We start from the raw sequence: 20,525 nt of genomic DNA, 5'->3' as shown, positions 1-20,525 counted from the left end.
CCCCCACCAATTTCCTGCAGACGCAGAGCTGCAGAACACACTAAGATGAACCAAAACCAGAGCCGTATAGACAGGCCTGGCAGAACGAGGCATCTACAAATACGGTGTTTAAAATATGAAAACAGTTCCAGGTGGCTTACTCGGTAGTTGGGCTCATGAGAATGACCAGCAGTGCAAAAATGTAGCAACCACATTCCTTGCAGGATAACATCACTTTAAAGCAGTCTTCTCCCATCCTCCCAGTTCTTCTTCATTAACTCATAGCAGTGATCATTAAAATTAATTTTCTCTATCACAGAGATTTTGCGAGTTTGTCATCTTTAGCTTTTTTACTTGACCTGGTTTAACTGTTAGTTGAGCGTGTTTAAAGGGAATTAATCTGCATTTATTTATACATCTACTGATTTTCAGATAGTATATGCCTTGCATATAATGTCAACAAGGAAAACAGATTAACAGCTGCTGTGTGGAACTAGCTAGATTCATAAGTGTGATCTCAAATCTTTCTGAAGCAATTTCTTAAAACTTACGAGCTTGTTGGGTCTCTCACTGCCCGAACGTGTTGGCTGGTGTCATGTAAAGTTTGGAATAGAGATCAAGTGCACCTTCTTGCTGTGCCCTTTCTCTAATAAAACTTGGCTACCATGGCAGAGTTGAGCAAGAATTYGACTGTGATGGAAGTAAATAGGGTTTATTTTTATCACCGAGGTGCTGGGAAGTGGATGAACCTTCTAGTCCTCTGTGGCTCCCGAGCTGTATCAGCTTGTCCTGAATGGTCTTGTTGCCTTTCTCAGTCTTTGTCTAGATGTTTTTGCTTACATCGTGACTGCATTTATTTTAATAAGTAGTGCAGCACATTATGAACTAAGCTGCAAAATAGTTGGTGCTGTGGCCCTGATTTCTATGATGTGTGTGTTTGGGGGAGAGTTTAGCTCTAACTTTGTCCCATAAACTGTATATGCATAAGCAGTTCAGGTACAAGTTTGGTTATTTTCATCTGAAAAAAAGTACGTAACAAGAACCACAGAGCAGAGCGGCAGGGCACGATTGAAATGTAAGCACCAAAACCACATTTTTAATCCAAACTCAACCACTAATGTAGACACAGCCCACATTTCTCTCTTCACAGCAACCATATCAGGAAAAGAAAGAGTTGTATCAGAGAAGCGATCTCTGATCACTTCTAGTGAGAAATACTGGTGGTAGCAGGGGAAATGGAGAATAGGGGCTTTTTTCCTTTTCTGTTTGTGAGRCATTTGTGAGTAGGTATAAAGTTTTTCTTATCAACTTCATGGCTATAATATTTCTGTAAGCAGTTCCGGATGTTGGATATCTGGTTGGATTTTGATCTTCCGGTCTTGTTTTTGTTCCCTGACTAAATGAGCTTGATGTTTGGATTCATGTTTCTTGAACCGATATTCTTGGTTATAAATTTAAACTGGCTTCCCAAAAGCACTCCTAAATGATTGATTTAAATTGGCTATTACCCTGGGAAAATGTACATCATAAAATATTTGCAGAAAATAAATTTGTATAAAGATTTAAATTTGAATAGACATTTCCCCCTCACCATGTTTGCCCATCTCCGTTGTGTTTATAGGCAGAGGTTGTGTTTTTGGCAAGCTGACATTTAATGTTTTTATAGGTCACTGTAGAAGAAACAAAAATCGGCTCAGATTGCAAATTCAAATGGAGTTTTTCCAAGGGCCTACATTATAAGTTCCATCCACCATTTGAAAACCAAACGATCTACTGTTTGTTCCTTATGTTATCAGTAAACATTTGGGATAACAAAGCTGGTAAGCATTATTCATGGAATTGGACTCATCAGTTCAATGTTACCATTAAATGAGGTTCAGAAGCAGGCAGAAGGAGAGCCAAGAAACACACTACAAAGCATTTATCCCAAAGGAATGGGCAAAATGTCCCAACATCTCTTCCAGCCTTCYAAAAGAACATTAGAAGAAAATCGCTTCTTTAGCTAAAGCAAACAGAACAAAACTAAAGAAAGAAAATAGTGGTTGTATAATAAATATTACCAGCCAGCAAACTATTTTCAGAACTATTTAAAATCAAACTTCCAGGCAGAAAGTATTCCTAGCTCTGGTACTTAAAACTTACAAATATAAGGAAGAAAAAAAAAAAGAAAGAAAAAGAAAACAGGGAAAGGCCTTTTAGGTCAGCAAAGCAAGTCCATCCCTTGCTGATCCAAGCATGTTGCTGACAGTATTTTCACATCCATGAGTGCTTTGTCCAGTTTACTTTAACTCCATCACTAGGGCTTCCATCTGTTCTCAGGAGACATCATTCCATTTATTTGTTATCAGATGGCTCTATGGATTTTTTAACTTTTATTTTTATTTTCATTGACAAACCAAGCAGTAAAGATTGGGTTGCCAGGCCCAAACTTCTCCAAAGTGCAAATTTTTTTCTGAGAATGGGAAAAAGCTTTCAAACTAGAGAGAATCACCTCCCCCTTGCTGCTCACCATCACAAAACCCTGACTACGGAAGCATCTCGTTCATCCYCTGAAGCAGAATCCCCTGAGATCTCAGAAATACTGCTCAACCTGAAAACCCTCTTTGTTTTGAAGGATAAGAAATAATGGACTGTTTCCATAGTAGATAAAATGTAGGGTTTTGTCTTGAATTAGTGTTAGCTTTTACGAGGACACGGGAGTTTATACGTCTTTCTGAACTAGACACGTGTTATGCTCCTGCATGTGTTCTGTGCTGGGTTAGCTCTATTACTAAGAAGTGTCTGTCTGTCTAGGGATCTACTTTCCAGTATCGGGCATTTTTGAGCCTGATCCTGATTTGACTGACACCACTGCTCTAACTCAGACAACAGCTGCTATCACATGATGCTGGTGTGAGGAAAAAGTGGGTGAGCCTGAACTAGTGCACTTTGTATTCCAGGGAGGAATCAAATTTTGCTTTCCAGTTTTCACTTTTGATCATATTCAGACCATATCTAGCTTTGCAGAGGGAAACAGTTGGAGGAAGAGTATAGGGGGCAAAATGCAGTGATGTTGTGTTCTGCCTGCAAATTTGCAGGCTGCWGTGCAAGGCATCCAGCTCTTTGTACTAACAGGAGTGCTAATATGATGTATTAAATGTCACACCAGCATCGCTGGGTATGCATCTCTCTCCTGTTGTACTGCCTGTTTATGCTTATTCAGCTCTTTGAATAATTTAACACATTTCATACTCCAAATTACCCACAACAGTTTGACGGGGCTGCTGGCAGTTTACTTGAAACACTCAGTGTTAGGTCAAAGTAGGGCCYAAGCATCTGCTAAAGAGAAGGACATTTCGTACTTAGCAAAGCATAATTAGATATATTCCTGCACACTTTTCTTTTCAAAAATAGGTAAGTATATGCTAATCCTAATGATACCACAGAAATAAAGGGCTGTACCTGCCACTTCTATGTATACCTTTACACTAGCTGATTTGGGCTGAAGACAAGAATTACAGAAGCTCGTAATTGTGCAGGACAGATAAAACTAAAGTGGCAGATCTGTGTCAACTTGTTATGGATATGGTTGCTGAGTGGTGGTCCTAGCTGCCTTGGGTGCTGYTAGGTTGGAGTTTGGGATGCAGGAAACTTCACTGCAACAGTGCAATTATCTTGGTATGTTCATCTGAGACTCTTGCTGACTTGCAGAAGCAAAGAACTTCAGGCTGTTCTCTCTATTCCAAAGTGCATKTTAATGTTTTCAGGTTGAAACTGCAACACCACAAAAGAAAAGAGAAATTTGGAAAAAGTTGGTCTACCATCTGCCTACCCTCGAGTTGGTCATGTGCTGCTGATCCCAGGCAGCTGTGTCAGTGCAGCAGTGGACCAGCAAATGCTTCCTGACCAGAGATGGGACTCCGCAGGTCAGACAGCAACGTGGGCGTGTGGATCAAGCATGCTACTGTCTGCAGTCATTCATCCCCTGCGCTGCTGGGACCAAATCCATGGCAGGTGCCTATCTTAAACATGCACTGCAAATTCTCAGGCTTTGTCTTTCTCTATGGTTAATTAACTCACTTTTCTCTACAGTTAATTAATGCAATCCCTCCATCCTCACATTGAGAGCATTTCTACTGGGGGGATGTAGAAGAGAAGTCGCAATAGGGAAAATAGACACATGCTCCTTTTTCAGACAGCTGAGTCTTGATATCTTGCTCAGGATTAATGAGCAGTGGTCTAGAAGGTGCCACTGTTGTTAGGATTATGTCAAGAAGGAGCCAAATTTGCTGAGAGACAGAGGATGTACCTGGTCCTTGTCTGCGTGCATACTGATCAGGGCTTGGGGTGTATTTAGCCACTAGGACTGTCATCTTTTCAACTTTTTATTGTAACCAACATGTAAAATGAGCATCACTTTCACAGCAGTGACTGTCTGCCCTGCTCCTTGGCGAGGAGAAGTGAGGAGTTTGTCCAACAGTCCATGCTGGATCATTTGCAGTCAGAGCACAAGTAGCACAGTAACAAACCAGTAGATTTGGCATGGTAGTGTTTGAATGACCTTTGGAGTGGAGCTGGTAGTAGGTCTGAAATGTATTTCTAAATGTAAGCAGCTCTGAAGCATTCATGAGGCAGGGCACTGGGTTTGGGAAGAGGACTGAGTCTTTCTCAAGGCTATCCGAGTCTACGGCGCCTCTCCTTTCTCCACACCCCTCTGCTCACATAGAAACTAGAGAAAGGGAAGGGCAGTGCTGCTAAGCAAAACAGCGARTATTTTCAATTAAGACCGAAAAATCTCATCCCTTGCACTGCATCAGGTGGTGAGGGATCTCTCCCTACTGCTGTGGYGCGCCGAAGTCCTAGCAAAGTGATGATGCAAGGCGCAGTCAGCGGAGATATTTGCAAAGTGACAGCAGGGCTCTGATTGAATGAACCTCCTAACTCCAAAGCAGCACGCTGCTCTGGAGGATATGCTGAAAATATTTCTTGGGGATTTGCACATCCTTACAACAATYGAGGGTCTATAATGAAATGTTTGCTTATCATCCATTTAACCCACTTCGAAACAGTCTGAGCCTGCATGGTAACCTCAGGTCAAAACTATTTTGGATAGCTGAAACTCATGATAAACACATGCTTTTAAAGGTTAGAAAGCCATCAGTGGGAGACATCAGATTCGCTTTTTTATTATTAGAAGGGGGTAAAAATCCAGGAGTGTTCAGAGGAGTAAATTTTGTATAGAACATGAAAAGGGGGAGGGAAGGGACAGAAGGAAGGAGGAATCTTTTTTTTGATGCCAAACAGCATTGCTTCAGCAGCAAATCCTTTTCCTTGCAATTTAAGATTGTGCTTGAAATAAGGAGCCAGCTGCACCCAGGAGGGAGCAGAGGGCAGTCTGTCYTTTTAGATGCTTGATTGGCTGTTTCACATATACCTGATAATTACTAGGAAGCTGGTAGAAATCCAGTTGTGCTGCTTTCACATGCACTGAGCAGCACCAGAGTCATGGCAGCCCTGTTCAGGCTGAGATCTCCAAATGAGGAAAAGATGATTCTCACAAAGCACATGTCATTACTAATAGCCAGTTACAGCCTTATCTAAACTTCCCCATAACTGGACCTGTTAAAGGACTATACCTTGAGGTTTTCAGCTGAGCTAAGCTAGTGCTGGTATTTCAGTGAGAAAATGCACCTTTATTTCTCAAATTGCATAGAAAGTTTTTCTTCCCTCTGTGATAAGTTAGGACACCCGAAGTGTGGTCTAGAGTGAGGTCTCACTTGTAACTTTTAATAGCACCRTAGACTCTGGGGCTGAGGAGTGAGAGAAGCAGAGATGGGAAAAGGGGGAGATCTCTTCCCACAGGCCGACTTGGAGCCACAGCTGACTCCTCACCTGGAGGAGTGGCTTCTCACTGGCGGCCAGAAAAGCTTCACTTAGTTCTCGATACAAAGCTTGATAGACAGGTGCCTATGTGTCTGTACGTACAYACAAGTGCACATATGCAAGCAAAATCCCATTCCTCAAAACTACGATCTGGTACCTTTCAATCAGCCCCGGACCTCTGAACCACCGGATTTTTCTGCACAGAGAGCAGTACTCTATCCTGTTGCTCTTCCCTTTGTTTGCAGGACCAGTCATGTTACGCTCAACACAACAAACATATTGGCAGAACTTCTACTTCAGTCAAATAATCCYATTGCGCAAGGTTTTCTGCCACGCTCATCAGCTACAGGTGTAATCAGCAAAGTGACTGCAAGGGATGCTAGTGGAGGAGGCCACATTTCCTCTAATCTAGGGGCCTCCATGCTAAGTGGGCTCAGTTTCCAAGTTGAAAGATGCAGTCTTTTTTCTTTTCCCCTAATGGTCGGAGATGGCAAACTCCCTCTGGGATCTGTGCATTCAGCTTTGTTCTTTCTCCCTCATCTGCTGTCACCAGTAATTAAAGCTGAGCAAAAAAATGAACATGCTATTTTTTGAATAGATATTTGAAATTTAAAGCGGAAAAAAAAAAGTTGTGAAACTTGTCAGATCAATGATTTGACACATATTATTTAGCTGGCTCTAAATATTCTGGAGTGAGAACTTAGCTAACAACTTGTTAACAAAGCATAATTCGGAATAAAACCCAGCTCTCTTTTCACTAGCTGCATTTGCAATATGGGGCTAGTTTTAATAATCTCTCTTCTAAATGCTGACATGATCCTTTTTACTGCAGTAAAATCTGGGAACTTCTGGCTCTTTAAGGCAGAGAAGTACAACTGAAACAAATACAGAAGCACCATCCACCATGGCTTGGTCGTCAAGTTGTTGCTGAACATCTAGATGCAAGTAAGTTGCCCAAGAATTACACAAAGGACATTGGTGTTGGAGAACAGAAGCCAGGACCCCTAGCCAGCACCTAAAAAATGGTTCATCCTTCCAACTAAGCACCTAAGAACGGGTGACATATAAGGAACAATTTCTCTGAGAAAAAAACAAAAGAGGTCATTTTTCATGCGTTGTACCTGCACCATAGTTTTCTTTCTCTGGCCAGGTTAACATGTCTCACTCTATCTTTGGGCTTCTTTTAAGGACTACTTTTTAAACGAAAGAGTAGAAGGCCTGTTATTCTCTGAAGTGCATCTGTTACACTCTCACACCTGTAAACAATAGATTTTTCTACGTGAAATGAAAGGGCAAGCACATCTTGCTATCAATTTTGACTCTGTAGAGTGATGTAGCATGTAATCTCTATTATTTTTCTTRTGATTTGTTAGTGACTGTTGCTAGGTAATGCCTTTTCCACTAAGCATCAGTGAGCTAATGTGAGGGCTTTGAGAATGTTTTATTATATAATTAAGCCCTTGGTGGTGCTGACTTCTACATTATAAAAGTCTCATATCTTTTTCATGTTAGCAAAAAAAAAAAGTTATTGTGGTATTATGCAAGGGGACGTAAGAAACACCACTGAAGTCAACACAATTTCTTGTTAACATTGCCATGTTCCCTTTTCTTTCGTTGTATCTTGCTTGCMGCTATCAGCTTCCCATCACAGTGGCATCTAGCCACACACTATGTTGTTTAGATGGGAAACACATGACAGCTTTTAACAAATACATGGAAAATAGGACCAGTCAGAATTACCACTAGATCACAAATCTCTCTCTGGGCTCCATGCTCCGCTCAGCAAATGTGGTCCCTTCATTCTGACCTCYGAATGCTTAGTCTAGAGATAAGACTGAGATATAGAAAAGCTCCTTCAGGAGGATGCAGCTGGCTGCATTTAAAGGAAGAGGTGAGCGTTCCCCTATGATCTTCATACATGTGAGTCTCTAGGTACTGTTAATTTGGGGGGGAAGAAAAGTGGAGAAAGAAGTGGGGGTATTAGCATTTTATTTTTAAGTCTTCTCACTCAGAGGGTTCACTTTCAGTGCCTGGATCAGTAAGATACTCAGGGAATACTTGGGAATGGCACGTATATTGGGCTGTGCTGCACAGATCATTGCTGATGCAAATGTGCTTGGTATCATGGATGCCTTCCAAATTAGAAAGGGGAGACTTTACAAGGCAGCTTCTCTCATCCCTGGCACTGTGTGGGAAAGTCTAGTTTAGTCTAAGAGCATCAGGTTGAGTAAAAGAAAAGCCTTCGTAATTTTTGTCTTACAGTTATGTCACGCTGTCTCATAGCCTTCATTTTCCCCATGCAATTTGTAAGAGATGACAAGCCATTCAAAATACCTCTGTTTATACAGACACTTAGTAATACAACACCATGGGCAGGCAGATTTCCTGAACTGCAGACCCCGTGTTGACAGATGTGTTTTTTGACTGATTGTTTAATGGGTGGGTGAATCTCTAGGGAAATAGCAGGAGATGAACAGGGTGCTCTTTTCTTTATTTTTTTTCTCTTTTCTTTAGCTTGGAGGTTATGTTGAATACCATCGAAAACAGGTTTCAAAGTTTTCTATTGCATTGTTATCTCAGGACAGGTGATGAAATTGTATTTGAGGGAGAGTGAGGAGGAATCTCCTCTCATTCCACATAGCTGCACAAAAGCTGCTACTGGCAGCAGCTCAGTGCAGGATTTCAGGTTCACTTTTTACCAGGCACGAGCCAGCAGCAAGGGAAGACAAACATGGTGGGGATTGCATTCTTGCAGAGTATCTTCCGTAGATAATACTGGTCTGATGAGCAAAGCCAAAGTGATATATTTGAAGATATAAATGTCTTGCACAGAATGGATAGGTGCAGCGTAGACAGCAGTACAAGTCCCTCTACGCATTGATAATATAGCTTAACCCAGTTCGGTTATTTCTATGGCTTGCTCAGGTTTGAGATTCTCTGCTGGAGCCATCTAGTATCAATTTTGGCGATTAAATGCAATGCACTTCCATTCTGTAATTAAAAAAAAAACAAGCAAACAAAGCAAAATTTCCATGGTCTATTGCACGAAAGTCACTCAATGGCAATAAGCTAGTATCCGTTATCTTCTTGCTATTTAGGCTTCCTGATACTTCAAAGCATAGTATGGCTTTTTGAATTATTTCTTAGGAATGTCAAAGTGTTTAGGACCGCAGTCAGAGGATCCCTTGCGTTTGAGGTCTGTAAAAACAAAGAACAAAAGAAAAGTCCCCAACTAGCACACTCACAAAGTAACTACAAGGCAATTGGCAACAGATGAATATAGACAGAGGCAGAGTAATACACTGGGAATGATTATAGCATAACTGTCAGCATGAAAGGCAGTGCTCACGAGATACCTTTAATCTAGCCACTGGTGATTGTTTTTTTTTTCTGGGCAATCAATGTAGCTTACAAGATGTAGCAAGTGTTCGTTAAAGAGTGCTACGCTCTTGCGAGAGAGCTGCTTCCATTCCCGTCTCCGTCCCAGTCAGAACCAGGGATTTTCAGACCTCTTAAAAGTCACAGGCTGAAGCAGGGAATACAACTCTGCCGTCCTCGCCCTGAGATTCTCACCTTGAGGCAGAAGACGGGTCCTGTCACTCGGGACACTCCCGTTCACAGTTATTTCTCATGTTAATTACTAAAGACAGGATTCTTCCTGATTGCGATCATTCAGGTCAAAATGGGAAAGTTTAGCACTTCATAGCATCAAAATTTGCTTTCATCTGTGTGCAGGACATCATTTTAAAATTCCTTTTAATCAATTAGAATGAAAAAGGAAAGGAGGAAAAAACACTCTGAAAGTTAGCTAGTAAATGGGGTTGTCAACTCCTTGTTAAAATCAAGAAAAACAGAATTCTCGTTAGCTATTAGCTGTTAGCTGGATGTGACCAAAAATACACATCCTCATGGGAGCAGGTATAGYGTGAGTAAGAGCCATGAACAAATATTGACAATTATTTCCCTCAGTAATCATATAGGATCTTAGTCACATCATTCTTGCTTCATTAATTTAAATCCAAGTCATTAGCTCTATTAGATCCCTATTTACTGTGCTATAGGAAATACCACTGGCTCAAAAACCAACATTTTTCACAGCAGGCAGGATGCATATCACGACTGTAATTTACTGCACAGTGTACCTACACGCTCCCACATTAACTGTAATCTTTGTCGTGCTCACGCCAACATTCCTACAGTATTTGGCATTTCACGAATGCAGTATTTATCGCTGAAGTTCATACAAAGTTGCAAACCCTAACAAGGCTTATCAGCTTTTACAAACCATCTCTGTCCACTGGAGTGTGACATGCTGAATACAATTCCACTCACCGTGCAGTTATTGCATGTGAAGGGGGAAGGGGTGCTTCAAAGCAGCGTTTCAGATCGCTTTAAATGAATCATGAAATCAAATGGCTAGATAGGCTTTAAGTTCCTGCAGGTGAGACGTAACCTGCAAGCTGGGCACTTAGAGCACTCTYGCAGTCAAATAAAATCTTCTCATCGTTACTGATGTGGTAATTACGCCCTAAAAAGGGAGCAGTGCAGTGGCTGTAAAAGGGGAGCTGGGACTTTGGAGTTCGGTGGCAGCAGTCACACTGGGTGGCTGGGGGCAAATCAGGTCGYTTCTCTATCTGAGGTTACCTATTTTCAAGACAGATATTATCGTAGTTACTGGATTTATTTCAGAGGTATATAAAGATGTATAATTAAACATGAAAACATACATATCTGCCTCTAAAGTTGTAAAAGATTTAAAGGACACGGAGAAAATCCTGTGTGCATGGTGTTTACACAGTGAACGTCGTAGCCTGCTTCTCTGCTGCTTCTCAGCCCTGTATGTAGGACAAGAGAAAGCACAAGCAGGTTTGGAAAGGGGTTGTAGTACCTGTATTTGTGCGCATACGTGCCCTTGGGTATATAACACCCCATCACCACCCCTTTCCTACTCATCAGCTTCAAGTATGACAAACCCATGTGGGTGGAATTTAATTGAGAAATGAGCTACTGTTTGTATTATCATCACAGAGCACTCCAAAGGCATGAATTTGGTCTGAAAAAAATTRGGATGTTAAAAATTAATGTTTTTTTTTTCTTCTCCTGCTTCACGTTTTTAATCTTCAGTCCATGTATGGGTCACTTGTGCAAAGCAGAGTTGAGATTTTTGGTAGGAATAGAAGAGAGGAAAYAGCACTTTTAAAACAAGACCTCACAAATGTTTATTCTCCCTCTCCCTTAAGTCATAATTTCAGGGGGCATGGTCCTAAGCATGACATCTTGAGGTTATTCCTTAAATATAGGGTAGACTTCATAGTTCTGTTGACTTCAGCTGAGCTATGACAATTTACACCAACTRAAGTGTGTAAACTAAAGTATTGGGAGGCTAAAACAATAAGACCGGGCAGTGCTCGMGTACAGAGTAGAGCAACGTATCCCTTTGCAGGGAAACATTAGTGATTGCCGAAGAACAGGTTAGGAGTTCTTCAGAGGGTTGCGAAAAAGAAAAAGACTCCTATTAACGGCACTTGAAAAGTCCAGAGATCTGGCAGTCTCACGTGTGCTGACGCACGGTCGTGATCSTAAGGGCTTCAGGGACATTGGTCTCTCCATGCGGTGGCTGAGTCATGCTGTCCCCACATCTACTTGCTGTATTAACCCCTGATGGTTAAACCTAGTGTAATAACACGTACAGGCAAAGTTTCTGTTGCCTGTTTTTTCTTTTTTTTCTTTTTATCATCTGCTGTACTGTTTGCACGTATAGTCTATGGTACAATTTTTCATAGTTATAGTTTGAACAGCTTCAATAAACGTTGTTTGTGGAAAGGGAAAACTTTTTTATTTTTGGGGTCTTTTTTGGTGGTCTTTGTTGGAGCTAGGGAAACTCAAAGCACAGGTGTTGTTTTCTGGAGGACAGAAGCAAGTTCCCYGCCTGCCGCCGTAACTGAGTCATGCTCTAACCTTGGTCAGGTCACTTAGGCACTATCATTCTCTGCTTTTTAAAATGCACGATCTGTTCTCTCAGATTACATTTTTCTGGCTCTCACCACAATGCATCATTTCAAACATTCGTTATCCTATACAAAAATACCCACCAGCCCCTCATTCTTCTGAGAAAGTTATGCTGGAGAAAGCTTCACATTTAGACTCAAAAAGTAGAACCATATAGGTAAGAGGACATTTTTCAAACAAATGAGAGTTATTAGGATTTTTCCCTCAAAATAGTGTAGGCTATCAGGAATTCTCGTTCTTCAAATTCGCAGCAGAGCCTGCTTCTGTGAGCTTCTGAAGGTGCCGAACCACCCAGCAGACAGAGCCGGGACACGTCCTTTAATAGCGTTTTCTCTTTGCCAAGGGGTGAGGATGGTTTCGTTCCAGATGTTGAAAAGATGCAGGCCGATGYCCTGTCCCTCTCTACCCTAACCTGTTGCCGAGGTCCTCCCCATCTTCTCCTCACAGCTTTTTTTTGCAAAACTTCTGTTTTTCCTTGCTGCCTCAGTGCTAATAAGTAAGGAAGAGGGGGAAGCAAGAACAGGCAAAACAGTCTTCCTACTGCATTTTACCCTGTTATGTGTATCTGTAGCAGCTAAAAACAGCAGTCACCAGGAAATTCCTGCTCTAGACCTGTAATCCCAGGCTGGAAAAAGTGCTGTGTGGATGCAATCATCAGAAAATCCTGCTGCCATTCTGTTAATCCCCYTCTCTCTTCCCGCCTGGCCCCTGCCAGAGCCCAAACTCCGCGGCCAGAGCAGCTTTACGCCAAAGACATTCRCTTCTTCCTCCTCCTTGTGTTCAAACACTTTGGAGGGACCAGTGAGCAGTGAAGCAGTTAATGAAAAGATAAATAAAAACAAGTCACTGCATTTTGGGGGAGAAAATGAACTGGAGTATTTTGAAACGTTCCCACAAGGCTCAGATTTAAGAGAACGATGAATCACTCTGCAAAGACGTCTGTTTTTTCTCCCCTGATTGTGCAAGGTGTCCAGACGACTCATGTAGGCGCTGTGCAAGAGCCCCAGCGTGTGAGTGGGCTGGATGTGGCCCCACCACGGGGTGACGGGCTCTGTTTCGAGAGCAGGTGGCATTAAGGTGACCACAGTCCTCRTGGCAGTGGGCTGCTCCCGGTCCTGCTTGGCCAATGCTTCAAGCTCTGAACTCGGACAGAGGCAGAAAAGGAAAAGTCATCTGTAAGACAGGACACGCATCATGCCTTTACTTTGTGCACCAATCTCTCAGTGTTTTGTATGTACTTATTGCTCTGAGTTTGTATCCATTTCCCACCTGTACTTACACTGTCCTTTTTCCTGTGGCTTGTTATTATTTCTATTGAGCAATCTCCAGCTGAACTGGGAGATCTTGCAGTGACTCATTTACTTGAACATTATTGCCTAGTTCTTTACACAAGACAGATTGGATATGAATGAGATCTCTTGTCCTCATGAGCATTATATTTATTTCACAAGACATTTTCTTCAGAACTCTCTCTGCAATAAATTATGTGATATATTTATTTTTTCTATATGCTATAGCTCTGTGCTTTTTTTTGTTGTTTCTCATTTTTTCGACACTTCTTCATGTATGATCTGCTGTTGTTATTTTCTGCTTTTTCTTCTTACAATCTCTTAGCTACATCCTTGGGATTGTTTTTTTTTCCCTTGTGCAGTTTTTAGCACAGTGCATGYATTTGACGTAGACAAACTGAGAGCTTGAGACGAGTATTAAAGTAACAAAATGATTTCTCCCTTTTATCTTCCAGGCGCTGTGTAATGGCTGGAAAAAGAGAAAGAAAAAATAAAACCAGGTAAAATGTATAAAAAGTATAGAACTGTAAGGAATATATTCATATGCATCTTCACGGATTGTCATAACAGCTGCTGGGTAAAAGGCACTGTAGATGCTTTACCTCTGAAGAAYATCACTGGCTTAGCTTTCAGCAGCTGCCTTTTGGAAAAGTCTGTAGGAATCAATCTGCCCAAACCCCTATGTAATCAAGGGGAGGGCAAATGTATTTAGAGTAGACAACACAGAAATGGGACTTAGAGGTATCATATGTCCAAGGTATTTTTAGGACTCCYATCTTAGGACTGTCTTGTTGTCAATGTATCCATCAAAATATCACCACATAGCTTCCTAACTCTCCTGCCTGATCTGACAACATCCCTTAATGTTTTCACTCCCACTGGTGCTTGGTGGAGGTGTTTTAGAAGGTTGGATTAAACCTAGTTGTGGCCTTTCTCTGGGGGAGTGCTGGAGGAAAAGATAATTAGAACTGAAATTTGGATCTAAGTAATCCATTGGAGAATTGTGTAATCCAGGACTAAACAGGGCTTTGAATATTGCTGCTTAGTTTCACTTTTATTTTTCCAGCAACTTGACTAGTCAAAGAGCAAACTCCAACTAGTCACTGCTCGAGGCAGAAGACTTTCTCTGAGTCAGCTCCAACCTCTTTTACCCCAGCTCTGTCATTTATTTTTAACTTAACTAACATCTGTAATTGACAAATGGACAGGCTACAAAGGGATTTGTCTCGTACATGTCTTACAAAATCAGAATTGACTTTAAAAGGGTACTGATTTATTTTTATGTGTCTTCAACTAAAAATTCAAGTACCAAAATACCTGCTCACAGCAGAACCCTTTGAGGATCTAGTCATTAAAATGCACTGAAGATTAGTCTGTGGGACACTATTTGTCCAGGCTGAGCCTCAGTGCCCAATATACGTCATCAGAGAGGAGCACAGCAAGATATAAGAGATTTGCTAGACCATTCCTTCATGTCCATTGATGGACCATATTTAGCTACTAAGGTTGACAGTTTGCTTCATTCAGTGAATACTTTAATGTCTTATGTTCAAAACTAAAACTAAACTTCACTGGGAGCATGGTACAACACCAGAACATGTCATGATCTGAGAATTGAGATCAGAGAAGTGGTGGGATTTTCTATCTTTGAATATTTTCAAGAATCATCTGCAGGAAACCATGGCTGACCTAATCTGGTGTAGATCATAAGCCAGCTTTGAGTARGAGATTGGCCTAGAGATCCCTTTCAGCCATCATTTCCATTTTACAGTTCTGTTAAGTGTGTTCAGTAACAAATGGATTTGTTGGAAGTATAGAAGAGGCACCCCGAAGGCAGAAGGCACTACATGGAGAATGAATGCATGGAGGAAAAAAAGAGGCTCACTTCTTTTCCTTTATGAGTTATAAAGCCAGGACTTCTGTAAGGAGTTGAGAAATTCAGCTTGATTTCGGAGATGAGAAAAACAAACATTTCCAAGTAGCTTCCCAAACTAAGGCCCGTGCCAGCCTGGCTTGTGATCCTTACCCCATCTCAGGAAGGTAGACAGCGTTTCAGACATTAGGGTCAGACTGGTTCCTGCTCTGTCTAATCAGTTTGGTGTACATATCTTTCCAGGAGGCATTAAATCTGTCTTGTCTCTTATGACTTTTAATAAAGCGTAGAAAGGAGGTGAGCTTTTTACTTCTGACAAGGTTTAGGCTGGATGCCTGAGGTATCTATTGCTGGGTGGTGGGAGAGGGGCGGACAGGTAGATCCTGCTGCGATGACCATGGCTACCGCGGGAGGACCTTCTGGTGGTCCAGAACCTCTAACTGCAGTTTGCCTCCTCTGTGTTTGGAGGCAAATTCACAAGAGGGATGCGGAAGCAGTGTTAGCGAGGGGGCGTTCACGGTCTGCCCAATATCTTTCTTCTCCGTTACCTTTGGAGGTAATAGTCCTTGCACCTCTGCAATAATTCTCCAGCCAGCTTTGCTCAAATAAGGACACCTCGCCCCTTGATGTGTTTTGCAGAAGTCTAATTTTACCCTTGAGATGGGACAGTGTCTTTTGCTCTCTTTTCTCTATATATCTTTTTTCGTCTTTCCTCTTATTAGCTTAGGTAAAAACCTGCTGCTGCTGTTGCTGCAATGGGCGATTCTCAGTGCAGTGCAAGGATTCCTGCTCTCCGGACGGGAACAGACCAGCTCCGCACGCTCTGCTGGTCCACGTCCCTGCACRGCCAGCTGTGGTGGTTGCACTAGGTGCTGTGCTGCAGCGGTGTCTTTGCTGGGAAACCTGAGCTCTGAGACACCAAACTTTTTGCATCTTTTCTGAAGGGAATTTTCATAYGGATTTTTAATCTTCCTCCTGATGTAAACTTTAATCAACTCCCCAAAATACAGATAGTGAAAYTGAAAGTAAAGTTTAGTCTTTCACTGCAAAGCACTCTTTCCACCCCTCTACTTATAAACACTTTCATGTGTACTTATAAGCTAGAGGGCAGCCAGGATGTTGGGACAAAGCAAAGCCCCTAAACYGCTTTACTGCGTTCTGCCCGTCACTCCTGTTCTGCATTGTGCAGTCAAGTAACTTCTACARTTTCTCCCTTCCTTATTTGCAGCATTTTGTTCCAGCAGACGTTGTTTCGGTTCGTTGAATTGAACAAAACAAGACCAAACAAAACCGAAGAGTGATTGGGGCTGAGTCCTCCCTGCTTCGTAGAAGTGCCTTGGCAGTTTTACAGACACCRAGAGTCTCAACCTTCAGATTGTGACATGACTTCTGTAATACGAGACYTTTTCAGCTGGTTTTCACAGCCACATAGGTGAGTTTTTAGCGTATTGCTCAACACTTGGTGCTCTGTGTTATAATCCTGCAATTACATATTTGCACACGTATCAAATGATTGCCAGAAAGTTATTTTCRAGAGTACAAAGACCATCATTGCTATTCTCACTGGGAATTAGGGAATGGTAATTGTTATAGAGGAAAATTACCTTTACATGGTATTGATTGATTGATTGATTGATTTATTGCGCACTGCCTGTCATTGCTTGGTACATTTTTCTCCCAGCAAAGGCCGGCAAACAGCTGTGCTGGCAGCTCTCGCAGGGGCTTACGAGGGGCCAGGCGGACGCGGGCATCGATCCTGCGGCTCAGGCAGGCACGCCTTGCATATGACCAGCTCGGAGCTGGGGGCCATCGCTCACCCCACCAGCCTTTGGCTCCTCTTTGAAGCAAGATGCTTCAAAAAGGAGAGTGCCACAGTCCTGAGTAGAGGGAATGGCTCAATAAATAATTGGCGGAATATAAGTACTTATTGATTTAAGAACATTCTTTTCTTGTGCCTTGCTTTTGTCTTCTCAGGCAACTTTCTTTTAAATTTATGCCCCGCATTGTCACATCAGGAGGAAAATACATGAGAAACGTTTTGTTATTTCAAATTTATTGCATATTACGTCAGCTGGCATTGTGGACTCACAATATGTAATGCTTCATAAATTATGAAAAATAAATGTTTTATGGGCTTACTACGCACTCTGTTTGAAAACCATTGAGCTAGGGAGACTCGCTGACCCCTGCACAAATTAATGTGCACATTATTTTCATTATTGCAGCTAAGATGGGAAGTGTGAAAATCTTCTTTATTCATTTATTTAAAGGAAAACGAGGGCAGCAGTTGCCTGAACAAAGTTAGTTTTTCTGGCAAGGAGCAGGTATCATTTCACCCAGCTCATAACCTATTGCTCCCTCACAGTCATTGTTATTCTAGGCCAAAGCTTAAATTCCAAAATCAGGACTGCAAGGACTTAGCACAAGCTTCCAAAGGTCAAATCCTGCAGCCTTTAGCCAGGCAAGCTAAACCTCCAAGTTGTTCAGGTTTTGTCTACTCAAGGACTGCAGCATTTGCAGAAAACTGGGAAAGCAGAAATCAGCCTCTCACCAATGCGGTARGGAGACTTCTCCCCAACTTTTCCAGCCTCGTTTCCCCAAGTCTGGTGGACAGCGCCGGTATGACCAGCGTCATGTATCTCAGCCATCAAGGGCCCGATGAGAAGCCAAAAGCAACGTCTCAAGGCACAAGGAGATCTTAAACCTTACTGAGCATAGCTGTCTTCAGCTTCGAGCTGCGAGAATCAGAGGCAAAAGCGAGCTGTTCCGTTTTCTGGGGAGGAAAAGTTCATTCCAACATGTGTTGCATGGGAGGCGTGCGCGCTGGCGGGGGGAAAGGGCACCGTGACGTTAGCGGGGAAGAACGGCGAAGCACTCCCAGCTATTTATTTTTCCCCTCGCACCCAAATATTTCTGTTACTTGCAGAAGGAGGTCAGGTGTTTGATTCTCCCCGGATGGTTTTTATATCGCACAGATCCGCCACTGTGTTTCCGATAAACCCATAAGGAGCGTAACCGGGAGCTCCCGGCATGGGCTTAAGTGATGTAAGTCACCACTTCAGAAGAGTCGCTCGGCTTGGGACTGGATGCACTGGAAAAACTTCCAAGCTATTCTCTACTAATTCACGTCAGCTGAGGCATCAAAATGTCAGGCAGATGAACAAGCTCTTTGGCTGGAGCCAAGCTGTTTTCTGCTGCTGTTAGGACTACTTCAGTCAGCAATTAGATTTTTAAAAATTTTTTTAGTGACATTGGGCTTCTGAAAAATTAGCCTTTACATAAGCATGTTAAAGGCAATTCCTGTTTGCTCTCTAGTGTAAGAGCCCGTGCTCTCAGGACTGTTCATAAACTGGATTAAACCATGCCCACTGCGAACTCCAAATTATAGTTTTCCTTCCTTCCTTTCCTTTTTCTCTTCTACTCCTCTTTTCTCCCTTCCTGTTTTTCTTTCTTTCTTCTTGCTTCTTCTTTTTCTTCTTGCTTTTTCTTTTTCTTCTYGCTTTACTTCTCTGTTTTTTACTTTACTGTTTCTCTGGAGCTTGCTAGAAAGAACTACTGGATATAAAGACCGTCTACAGGAATGGCTAGTCAATATTATGGTCGCTTGGCCAAGAAATAACGAAAAATTATGTTATTGGCAATTGCCCATAATTATTAACACTAATCATGCTAATCTCAAGAATTCTTTACGCTGGGGAGAAATAACAGACCAAATAAGCAAAGTACACCCCGTGTTSGTGGGGTTTTTTTTGCTGTGGCTTTATAGTTGAAAGCAAAACCTGCATTTGCCTCTTACATCCTGTGGAGGGCAGTTAGGTTACACGATACAGAAGCAAGCTAAATTGCACCACGGTGTAAAACTCTCAAGGAGGCAACCAACGACTGAAATTAACTGTTCTTTGGCTGTGTGAAATATCACTTAGAAATACCTGAAGAATTAAAAAGGAGGAAATGGAAAGCTTTTCAATTTAAACTCCCTTTAAAGTGCTTTKTTAGCAAGGGTAGGAGAAGATCTAAAAGTTTTCTTGAGCAGTGAAGGAAAAACGAATCTTATATCCATATACACAAGTTTCAAGTGTTTCTGTTTTATATGTTAATCAGAATTTCCAATAYGTGGATGTTAATGAAAAAAAGTTCCTGATGCTCCTTCTGCTGCCTGACCTCAGTAGTCTTAAGGTTTTAATACTAYACTTGAAATTTCATCTTGAAGAATATTCTTTAAAGGTGAGTTTTCTCTTTTTGCTAGCTCAGCTGTACCAGAAAGAATAAAACAAATCTCAGGGATTGGGATTAAAATGTAAATAGAGTCACCACTGAAGCTATGACTAGTTTAAAATGTTCCCCTAAAAGAAAAGTTTAAAATAAACATTCCAGGCAGAAACAGAAACCTAACCATGTTCCTCTTAAAAATTGGTCTCCTCCAACTCCTCCAGTTTATAGCATGTACCCTTGGGCTATTACAGTCTAGAAAAATCTGAAATAAAAACCACACTGTTTTCTGGGTCTGATCATGCATCACTCGTTTAAAAAAAAAAAAAAAAAGTTTAGGGCCTCCCAAGAATACAAGATTTAGGCCTTTCTGACATGTGTTGTTCTTTTTTAAAGGAAACAGTCTAGTGTATCTTTATTACAAACACAACATTTTAGTTTCTTTCACTTTAAAGGGAATCACAGGTGAATTTAAACAGAAAGCTTCAAAAATGTTTGCAAATGCAGTTGCACATAAATATTTTTGCAGTCAGCATTCCAGTTATTTTTCACGTAAATACGCATATTTACTTTAAAAATTTTATTTCCTTCCTATCGTCAGTCTCTTGCTGTAGTAGTATAAGTTCAGGCACAAATAACTACTTATGCTGAAAATTAAGTTTCTGTAAGTGACTATTTTAAAATGTTTGCTTTTGTGTTTACTGTTAAAGGATCTCAGGCACTCCTGCCAGAAAGGAAAGTATTTATTATCTCTCTTTTACAGATGAGGAAACTGAGACACTGTGAAATTAAAAGCTTGGGGAAATTAGTACACAGTAAATTACAGTGTGAATTTACCGTGTACTAACCACCCTGCACGAAATCATTATGTGGACTGGTAAAGAAAAAGGATTAAACTCCCTTAAATTATCTCACATTTGCCATGGACCAGCAGTTACCATGGATCAGCTGACATGCAGCAACTTCTTAACCTGCGGTGGGTTGTTCACACAGCGAATCCCCTCGGTGGAGAGAAGCAGACGCACGGGGCGATGTGCTGGGTAGCTAATCCTCGGTAACTTTATGCAGGAGTTTAGTAGGCACTAATTTCCCCCGCTGGCCAGATCCTAAGTGGTTTACGTAAAAATCAGGAAGAAAATCTCTGGCAGAACTCTGCGCAAGGCTCAAGTGTCCTTTCAGCCTTGAAACCAGAAGCTGTGATTTAAAAGCAAAGCCAAACTACGAGGAGGAGATAAACTTGGTTTTTGTTGAAGGACTAAGCAACGCTCTGCAACTGCAGGGTGTTTGCAGGCCTCAGGACAGCT

The sequence above is a fragment of the Rhea americana genome, unplaced genomic scaffold (genome assembly GCF_003343005.1).
Source record: "Rhea americana isolate MKP2758 unplaced genomic scaffold, rheAme1 scaffold_28, whole genome shotgun sequence".
In the NCBI taxonomy this organism is placed as follows: domain Eukaryota; kingdom Metazoa; phylum Chordata; class Aves; order Rheiformes; family Rheidae; genus Rhea; species Rhea americana.
The sequence above is the reverse complement of the archived record's forward strand: the minus strand, read 5'-3'. Positions refer to the sequence as shown.